Source organism: Rhipicephalus microplus, unplaced genomic scaffold, assembly GCF_043290135.1.
Source record: "Rhipicephalus microplus isolate Deutch F79 unplaced genomic scaffold, USDA_Rmic scaffold_156, whole genome shotgun sequence".
In the NCBI taxonomy this organism is placed as follows: domain Eukaryota; kingdom Metazoa; phylum Arthropoda; class Arachnida; order Ixodida; family Ixodidae; genus Rhipicephalus; species Rhipicephalus microplus.
The window spans coordinates 95001-105000 of record NW_027464727.1 but is presented as its reverse complement, the minus strand read 5'-3'; the positions used below and the strand labels follow the sequence as shown (position 1 = coordinate 105000).

The window sequence follows — 10000 nt, the reverse complement described above, 5'->3', positions numbered from 1 at the left end:
CCGGAGCCGCGTACGAGCCTACTCGAGGCGGAAGAACGAAGCCAGCAAGGGCCTGGCCGCAAGTGCGTTCAATTGTCGGGACGTCCAAGTCCCTCGTTCTTCCGTGCTTCCTCTTTCGGCAAGTCGTTGCGGCACCTTCCCAAAGCGCGCAGACCCGCTAATCGCGACGAGCGCGACGTGGCCGTGCCGCCTTTCCCTCGGCAGCAAGCAAAACGCCTGGCAACGTCGACGCTCCCCTAACCGCGATCTCGCACCGTGTTTCGTGTGGCGAATTCAAAAGCCGGCCGGCGCTGCTGCAACCATTACGGTCGGTACGCATACGCCGCGGAGGGCGGGACGGTCATCGGAGCGTGCGGTTCCTCCATCGAGTACTGCGCACCTCGGCCGTCGCATCGCCGTGCCATGACCGGCCGCGCGTCAACGCGAACCGGTGCCAGCGAGATCCCTCGCCTGCAAGAACCGACCGGCAGCCTCCGTCACCCGAGGACGCGGAGGCGCTTGCCGCGGACGGCGGGACGGTATGCACTGGTGCACAGCGGACCCGTCACATCGCCAGTTCCTTGACCGACCGCCGACGCTTGTGCCGTTCCTCTCGTACTTGGCAGTCGCCGCGCGATTGTCGGGTCTCGTTCTTGCACGCTCGAACGGTCGGGAGGGCACTCGGCTGGCGTTTCGGGAACGCGCAGCCTCGCCTTCTACCGACGTAACCACGACTCGCCGTTCGCGCTCCGCCGCTCCTGTTTACAGTACTAGGCGGTCCCGCAGCGGTCGGGTCGCGCATTTCGAGCGCTTCGAGCCACGGTGCAGTGGCGGGTCGAAAGCCGACCTATGAGTGCGTTGCGCCGTTTGTACCCGCGTCCGCCACCTGGCCGACCGTCCAAGGTCGCGGTGTTGGCGTCCGCTGGGCGCAACAATTTGTCACGGGGTGCCGCTCCACATTCAGGCAGCCCCGTGGGGAAAAGCCGACCCCGCGTCCAAACGGGGTCAGCGGCAGAAAGTGTCGGGCGCAGACGCAGCTGAGGCGCTCACCCTTCACAATCCGTTAATGATCCTTCCGCAGGTTCACCTACGGAAACCTTGTTACGACTTTTACTTCCTCTAAATGATCAAGTTTGGTCATCTTTCCAACAGACCGGCGCAACCGAAAGGCCGCGCCGGACATCGGTCCGAAGACCTCACTAAATCATTCAATCGGTAGTAGCGACGGGCGGTGTGTACAAAGGGCAGGGACGTAATCAACGCGAGCTTATGACTCGCGCTTACTGGGAATTCCTCGTTCAAGGGGAACAATTGCAAGCCCCTATCCCAATCACGAAAGAAGTTCCACGGGTTACCCAGTCTTTTCAGACAGGGATAAAGACACGCTGCTTCCTTCAGTGTAGCGCGCGTGCGGCCCCGGACATCTAAGGGCATCACAGACCTGTTATTGCTCTGTTTCGTGCGGCTAGGAGCCGCTTGTCCCTCTAAGAAGGTTGTAAGGTGCTGGGAACCCCGCACCTATTTAATAGGCTAGAGTCTCGTTCGTTATCGGAATTAACCAGACAAATCGCTCCACCAACTAAGAACGGCCATGCACCACCATCCACCGAATCAAGAAAGAGCTCTCAATCTGTCAATCCTCCCAGTGTCCGGGCCGGGTAAGTTTTCCCGTGTTGAGTCAAATTAAGCCGCAGGCTCCACTCCTGGTGGTGCCCTTCCGTCAATTCCTTTAAGTTTCAGCTTTGCAACCATACTTCCCCCGGAACCCAAATACTTTGGTTTCCCGGAAGCTGCCCGCCGAGTCATTTGAGTAACTCAGGCGGATCGCTGGTTGGCATCGTTTATGGTCAGAACTAGGGCGGTATCTGATCGCCTTCGAACCTCTGACTTTCGTTCTTGATCAATGAAAACATTCTTGGCAAATGCTTTCGCAGTAGTTCGTCTTGCGACGGTCCAAGAATTTCACCTCTAGCGCCGCAATACGAATGCCCCCGTCCGTCCCTCTTAATCATTACCTCGTATTCCAAAAACCAACAGAACAGAAACGAGGTCTTGTTCTATTATTCCATGCAAGTTTATTCAGGCGACTCGCCTGCGTTGAGCACTCTAATTTTTTCAAAGTAAAAGCACCGGCCATCTCGAGGCACACAATGAAGTGCACCAAGAAAGAACCGGCATGATGTTCAGTCCGAGCCGTCGCATCGGGTAGATGCACTACTCGTCTGGAACTGAGATCCAACTACGAGCTTTTTAACCGCAGCAGCTTTAGTATACGCTATTGGAGCTGGAATTACCGCGGCTGCTGGCACCAGACTTGCCCTCCAATTGATCCTCGTTAAAGGATTTAGAGTGTACTCATTTCAATTACGGGGCCTCAAAAGAGTCCCGTATTGTTATTTTTCGTCACTACCTCCCCGTGCCGGGAGTGGGTAATTTGCGCGCCTGCTGCCTTCCTTGGATGTGGTAGCCGTTTCTCAGGCTCCCTCTCCGGAATCGAACCCTGATTCTCCGTTACCCGTAACAACCATGGTAAGCAAGTAACCTACCATCGAAAGTTGATAAGGCAGACACTTGAAAGAAACGTCGCCGGCTCGTGGCCATGCGATCAGCACAAAGTTATCCAGAGTCACCACACAATACGGGCCGAAACCCGATCGATCTTGGTCTAATAAAAGCACCCGTTACCCAAAGGGCTCCAGGCTCACTGCATGTATTAGCTCTAGAATTGCCACAGTTATCCAAGTAGGAAGAAACGATCTAAGGAACCATAACTGATTTAATGAGCCATTCGCGGTTTCGCCTTATTTCGGCATGTACTTAGACATGCATGGCTTAATCTTTGAGACAAGCATATGATTACTGGCAGGATCAACCAGGTAATCGTTCGACTGCGCGTCCGTCCTCGCCCTCGGCGGGCCGGACGCAGTCTGTGTGCGGCGGAGGCCACCTTCAGGCGCCCCAACACGCTTATTTTGCACTCCGAGATGACGGCGTTCGAGCTCGCTACGGCACAACCTTCCCGAAAGACGAGTGGGAGCCGTGCGGCAAGAAGCACGTTCATGCTCGCTCTTTTTCGTTGCATCGACTCGGTCGCGCCGTGCGGGTTGCCCAAGCCCGCTGCACTGTCGGTGGACCGGCCGGAACTAGCAACGGAGCCGAGACTGCAAAGCCGCCAGACGACGGGTCACGCCCGCGTCTTCGGCGCTTTCGCATCTGAATCGCCCGAGGACGACACGGAACACACCTCGATATCGTGGTAAAACGGCACCGTCCGACAACCAGCCCCTAACGCATCAAGCGGATGAGGCTGCAGACGACTGCCGTGGATTCCCCTGGAGCAGACCCGAGGACACGCTTGACGAGGCCGAAGCCCGCCGCATATCAGACACCCGGTCGCTTTCGCGTACGCCGCTCACGAGAACCCCCACATAATAGCAGCGATAAGTACCCAGACCTCCTTGGGCCCTAATACGAGCGTACTCGAGAAAATTTCACCGCGGGTGTGCCCCGAAACGTGTGGCATGTTGAGCGTGCCACAAGTCTACGTCGCTCTCAAACCCGCCGAGGTCGTAGAATTTGCGACCCTACTCACGAAATTCCCACCGAGGATACGGCCGCAAACGTACCGCACCTTGGGTAGGCCACGAGTTTGTGCAACACTACGCTGACGGCACAGCACCGAGGTCGTGCGCGCACGCACGGGAAAATTCCGCCGCGGTTTCTGCCGAAAACGTGAGGCACCACGACTCTCCGCAAGTTCGCGTCGACTGCGAAAGACCGAAGTCGTGAACGACGTGTCCGCTACTCGCCGCCGACACGCTGGACACCAAACGTACAACGACTCGACGGCGTCGTAGAGGCCCACGACGCGGTTTTCCTTAACGACGTCTCGGCGTGGCACCGACAGGTTAGAACGGCCGACCAACGTTCCCTGTCCGCCGTTCGGCTCAGTCGAAGGGCTCGGCGACTTCGGCAACGCTGCGAAGCCGCACGGTGACGCACGCCATGTCCCCATTTTTTTTTTTCTTTCTGCGTCTGCCGGGGTGCCCCTATAATAGCAGCGATAAGCACCCAGACCGCCGTGGGTCGCTCGCCCCGGCTGACGTGGTTTTTCGTACTCCTGCGGCGGTCGCCGTCAAGCACGTCCAAATACGCTACTTTCGTGGGCGCATTCACGCTCTTTCGCTTCGCCGGAGTGCCAGCACTCACTCTGCCAAAAACGGCGAACATCCGAGCGGCGGTTCCCACTTTTGCGTCGGCGTCGCAAACCCCGCCCCGGCAGACGAGGTTTGCCGTACTCGTGCGACGGTGGCCGGCGGGCACGTCGAAAGACGCCGATATCGTGCGCGAATTGGCGCACCTTGGCTTCACCGGAGTGCCGCCACTGACTCCTCCAAAAACGGCGAAGATCCGAGCGGCGCTTCCCACTTTCGCATCGGCGTCCCGAACTCCGCCCCGGCTGACGCGGTTTACCGTACTCGTGCGACGGTCGCCGGCGAGCACGTGGAAAGACGCCGATATCGTGCCCGAATCGGCTCCGTTCGGCTTCGCCGGAGTGCCAGCACTGGCTCGGCGAAAGACGACGAACATCCGAGCGACGGTTCTCACTATTGCGTACGCGTCGCAAACCCCGCCCCGGCAGACGCACTTTGCCGTACTCGTGCGACGGTCGCCGGCGAGCACGTAGAAAGACGCCGATATCGTGCCGGAATCGGCCCCGTTTGGCTTCGCCGGAGTGCCAGCACTCACTCGGCCACAAACGGCGAACATCCGAGCGGCGGTTCCCACTTAGCCGTCGGCGTCCCGAACTCCGCCCCGGCAGACGCGGTTGCCGAGCTCGTGCGACTAGCGACCGCGAAGCCGTCTCGCGACGCCGCTTTCGTGCGCGGCTCCCACTGCGACCTGGGTCACCCGAGGTCGACGAGCAAAAAAGAATGTCGAAAAAAAATTTTTTTTTTTTTTTTGCGTCTGCCGGGGTGCCCCTATAATAGCAGCGATAAGCACCCAGACCGCCATGGGTCGCTCGCCCCGGCTGACGTGGTTTTTCGTTTTCCTGCGGTGGTCGTCGTCAAGCACGTCCAAACACGCCACTTTCGTGGGCGCATTCGCGCTCTTTCGCTTCGCCGGAGTGCCAGCACTCACTCTGCCAAAAACGGCGAACATCCGAGCGGCGGTTCCCACTTTTGTGTCGGCGTCGCAAACCCCGCCCCGGCAGACGAGGTTTGCCGTACTCGTGCGACGGTGGCCGGCGGGCACGTCGAAAGACGCCGATATCGTGCGCGAATTGGCGCACCTTGGCTTCACCGGAGTGCCGCCACTGACTCCTCCAAAAACGGCGAAGATCCGAGCGGCGCTTCCCACTTTCGCATCGGCGTCCCGAACTCCGCCCCGGCTGACGCGGTTTACCGTACTCGTGCGACGGTCGCCGGCGAGCACGTGGAAAGACGCCGATATCGTGCCCGAATCGGCTCCGTTCGGCTTCGCCGGATTGCCAGCACTGGCTCGGCGAAAGACGACGAACATCCGAGCGACGGTTCTCACTATTGCGTACGCGTCGCAAACCCCGCCCCGGCAGACGCACTTTGCCGTACTCGTGCGACGGTCGCCGGCGAGCACGTAGAAAGACGCCGATATCGTGCCGGAATCGGCCCCGTTTGGCTTCGCCGGAGTGCCAGCACTCACTCGGCCACAAACGGCGAACATCCGAGCGGCGGTTCCCACTTAGCCGTCGGCGTCCCGAACTCCGCCCCGGCAGACGCGGTTGCCGAGCTCGTGCGACTAGCGACCGCGAAGCCGTCTCGCGACGCCGCTTTCGTGCGCGGCTCCCACTGCGACCTGGGTCACCCGAGGTCGACGAGCAAAAAAGAATGTCGAAAAAAAATTTTTTTTTTTTTTTTGCGTCTGCCGGGGTGCCCCTATAATAGCAGCGATAAGCACCCAGACCGCCATGGGTCGCTCGCCCCGGCTGACGTGGTTTTTCGTTTTCCTGCGGTGGTCGTCGTCAAGCACGTCCAAACACGCCACTTTCGTGGGCGCATTCGCGCTCTTTCGCTTCGCCGGAGTGCCAGCACTCACTCTGCCAAAAACGGCGAACATCCTAGTGGCGGTTCCCACTTTTGCGTCGGCGTCGCCAACCCCGCCCCGGCATACGCGGTTTGCCGTACTCGTGCGGCGGTGGCCGGCGGGCACGTCGAAAGACACCGATATCGTGCGCGAGTCGATGCTTCTTGGTCTCGCAGGAGGGCCGCCACTCACTCCTGCAAAAACGGCGAAGATCCGAGCGGCGCTTCCCACTTTTTCGTCGGCGTCGCAAACCTCGCCCCGGCAGACGCGCTTTGCCGTACTCGTGCGACGGTCGCCGGCGAGCACGTCGAAATACGCCGATATCGTGCCCGAATCGGCCCCGTTTCGCTTCGCCGGAGTGCCAGCACTCGCTCGGCCAAAGACGACGAACATCCGAGCGACGGTTCTCACTATTGCGTACGCGTCGCGAACCCCGCCCCGGCAGACGCGGTTTGCCGTACTCGTGCGGCGGTGGCCGGCGGGCACGTCGAAAGACGCCGATATCGTGCACGAATTGGCGCTCCTTGGCTTCACCGGAGTGCCAGCACTCACTCGGCCAAAAACGGCGAACATCCGAGCAGCGGTACCCACTTAGCCGTCGGCATCCCGAACTCCGCGCCGGCTGACGCGGTTGCCGAGCTCGTGCGACTAGCGACCGCGAACGCGTCTCGCGACGCCGCTTTCGTGCGCGGCTCCCATTGCGACCTGGGTTACCCGAGCTCGACCAGCAAAAAAGAAGGTCGAAAATTTTTTTTTTTTTTTCTGCGTCTGCCGGGGTGCCCCTATAATAGCAGCGATAAGCACCCAGACCGCCGTGTGTCGCTCGCCCCGGCTGACGTGGTTTTTCGTACTCCTGCAGCGGTCGCCGTCACGCACGTCCAAATACGCCACTTTCGTGGGCGCATTCGCGCTCTTTCGCGTCGCCGGAGTGCCAGCACTCACTCTGCCAAAAACGGCCAACATCCGAGCGGCGGTTCCCACTTTTGCGTCGGCGTCGTAAACCCCGCCCCGGCAGACGCGGTTTGCCCTACTCGTGCGACGGTCGCCGGCGAGCGCGTCGAAAGACGCCGATATCGTGCGCTAATTGGCGCTCCTTGGCTTCTCCGGAGTGCCGCCACTCACTCCTCCAAAAACGGCGAAGATCCGAGCGGCGTTCTCCACTTTCGCATCGGCGTCCCGAACTCCGCCCGGGCTGACGCGGTTTACCGTACTCGTGCGACGGTCGCCGGCGGGCACGTCGAAAGACGCCGATATCGTGCCGTAATCGGCCCCGTTTGGCTTCGCCCGAGTGCCAGCACTCACTCGGCCAAAAACGGCGAACATCCGAGCAGCGTTTCCCACTTTCGCATCGGCGTCCCGAAGCCCGCCCCGGCAGACGCGGTTTGCCCTACTCGAGCGACGGTCGCCGGCGATCACGTCGAAAGGCGCCGAATTCGTGCACGAATCGATGCTTCTTGGTCTCGCAGGAGGGCCGCCACTCACTCCTGCAAAAACGGCGAAGATCCGAGTTGCGCTTCCCACTTTTTCGTCGGCGTCCCGAACTACGCCCCGGCTGACGCGGTTTACCGTACTCGTGCGACGGTCGCCGGCGGGCACTTCAAAATACGCCGATTTCGTGGGCGCATTCACGCTGTTTCGCTTCCCCGGAGTGCCAACACTCACTCTGCCGAAAGCGGCGATCATCCGAGCGGCGGTTCCCACTTTTGCGTCGGCTTCGCAAACGGCGCCCCGGCAGACGCGCTCGTGCGACGTACTCGTGCGACGGTCGCCGGCGAGCACGTCGAAAGACGCCGATATCGTGCTCGAATCGACCCCGTTTCGCTTCGCCGGAGTGCTGCCAGTCACGGCGCAGAAAACGGCGAACAAGTGTTTTTTTTTTTTTTTTCCTAGAATTTGTGTTATAGAAGGCACATTTGATATCGGACGATAATTTTCAACTTTATCACGCGCACCGATTTTCGTGTAGAGGTTTGCAAGTTTATGGGAATTTCTCCACTTGGAATAATGCGATTTAGTAGTACTACGAGAACTTCATGGATGTACTCAAGGGTACGGGGCAAGTCAGTTACGTCAACACCTGCAGATTTTTTACACTTCAAACTGAAAATTGTTGGTTGTGAGTCCTCGTGTGATATTAAAGGCCGATTCGCTAACACATAGAACAAAGAAAGAAAGGAAGAAAAAACGCCCGCGCTCGCTCAAGAAACCTGGGTTCGCAACAAGTGGCAACAACAAGCAACCGAGCGAGTGCGCCAAAACCCGTGGCGGCCGAACAAACGCGAAGTCCCAACCGCGTCAGCCGGGGCGGCACGGGACAGGAAAAATCACTTCAGCCGGGGCGGCGGGGCACCGAATAAACCTCGTCACCTCGTCGCAGGATAAAAGAGGAAACAAAAAGTCTAAACAGCGTCTGCTGGAGCGAATGCGTAATAAAACAACAACAACAACAAAAAAAAAAACACCCGCGCTCAAGAAGTCTGCAATCACCACAAAAGGCGACTGTGACCGAGCAGCGTCAGCCGGGGCCGTGCGGAAACGGAAAAACCGCGACTACCGGGGCGTCGAGGCACCGAAAAATCCACTTCAGCCGCGGCGAAAAAAAAAACAAAAAGAAAGACGGAGGGGGGGGGGGGGAACCACGTCAGCCGGGGCGAAAGAAAAAAAAAACGCGTCTGCCGGGGCGAGCCCGGGTGCGGCACCACCGGGAAAACTGTGGCAAACAGACATGGCGATCGAGTGAGTGGGCCGCCAGCCAGGCTCAGCCAAAAAGTGCAAAGTCCGAACTGCGTCAGCCGGGGCGGCAAAAACCACGTCAGCCGGGGCGGCGCAAAAAACCGCGTCTGCCGGGGCGGCACGAAACCGCGTCAGCCGGGGCGGCGCGAAAACTGCGTCAGCCGGGGCGAAAGAAAAAAAAAAAAAAACGCGTCTGCCGGGGCGAGCCCGGGTGCGGCACCACCGGGAAAACTGTGGCAAACAGACATGGCGATCGAGTGAGTGGGCCGCCAGCCAGGCACAGCCGAAAAGTGCAAAGTCCGAACCGTGTCAGCCGGGGCGGCAAAAAACCGCGTCAGCCGGGGCGGCGCAAAAAACCGCGTCTGCCGGGGCGGCACGAAACCGCGTCAGCCGGGGCGGCGCGAAAACTGCGTCAGCCGGGGCGAGCCCGGGTGCGGCACCACCGGGAAAACTGTGGCAAACAGACATGGCGATCGAGTGAGTGGGCCGCCAGCCAGGCTCAGCCAAAAAGTGCCAAGTCCGAACTGCGTCAGCCGGGGCGGCAAAAAACCGCGTCAGCCGGGGCGGCGCAAAAAACCGCGTCTGCCGGGGCGGCGCGAAAACCGCGTCTGCCGGGGCGGCGCGAAAACTGCGTCAGCCGGGGCGAAAGAAAAAAAAAACGCGTCTGCCGGGGCGAGCCCGGGTGCGGCACCACCGGGAAAACTGTGGCAAACAGACATGGCGATCGAGTGAGTGGGCCGCCAGCAAGGCTCAGCCAAAAAGTGCCAAGTCCGAACTGCGTCAGCCGGGGCGGCAAAAAACCGCGTCTGCCGGGGCGGCACGAAACCGCGTCAGCCGGGGCGGCGCGAAAACCGCGTCTGCCGGGGCGGCACGAAACCGCGTCAGCCGGGGCGGCGCGAAAACTGCGTCAGCCGGGGCGAGCCCGGGTGCGGCACCACCGGGAAAACTGTGGCAAACAGACATGGCGATCGAGTGAGTGGGCCGCCAGCCAGGCACAGCCGAAAAGTGCTAAGTCCGAACTGCGTCAGCCGGGGCGGCAAAAACCGCGTCAGCCGGGGCGGCGCAAAAACCGCGTCTGCCGGGGCGAATGCAAAAAAAACAAAGAAAAAAGCCCGCGCTTAATCAAAAGAAAACAAAGAAAAAAGCTTGCGCTTAATCAAAAGAAAACAAACAAAAAAAGTTCGCGCTTAAGCCTGGCGGTGGAACCACCGGGGCAAACAGACCT

The 10000-nt window shown here is 59.9% G+C and overlaps 1 non-coding gene across 1 annotated transcript; it reads right to left on the bottom strand.

The window, feature by feature from the left end:
• Nucleotides 1-1043: 1043 nt before the first annotated feature.
• On the bottom strand, nucleotides 1044-2858 carry LOC142791278 (small subunit ribosomal RNA). Its single transcript, XR_012890128.1, has one exon. It is a non-coding gene; the product is annotated as a small subunit ribosomal RNA (ribosomal RNA).
• Nucleotides 2859-10000: the final 7142 nt, after the last annotated feature.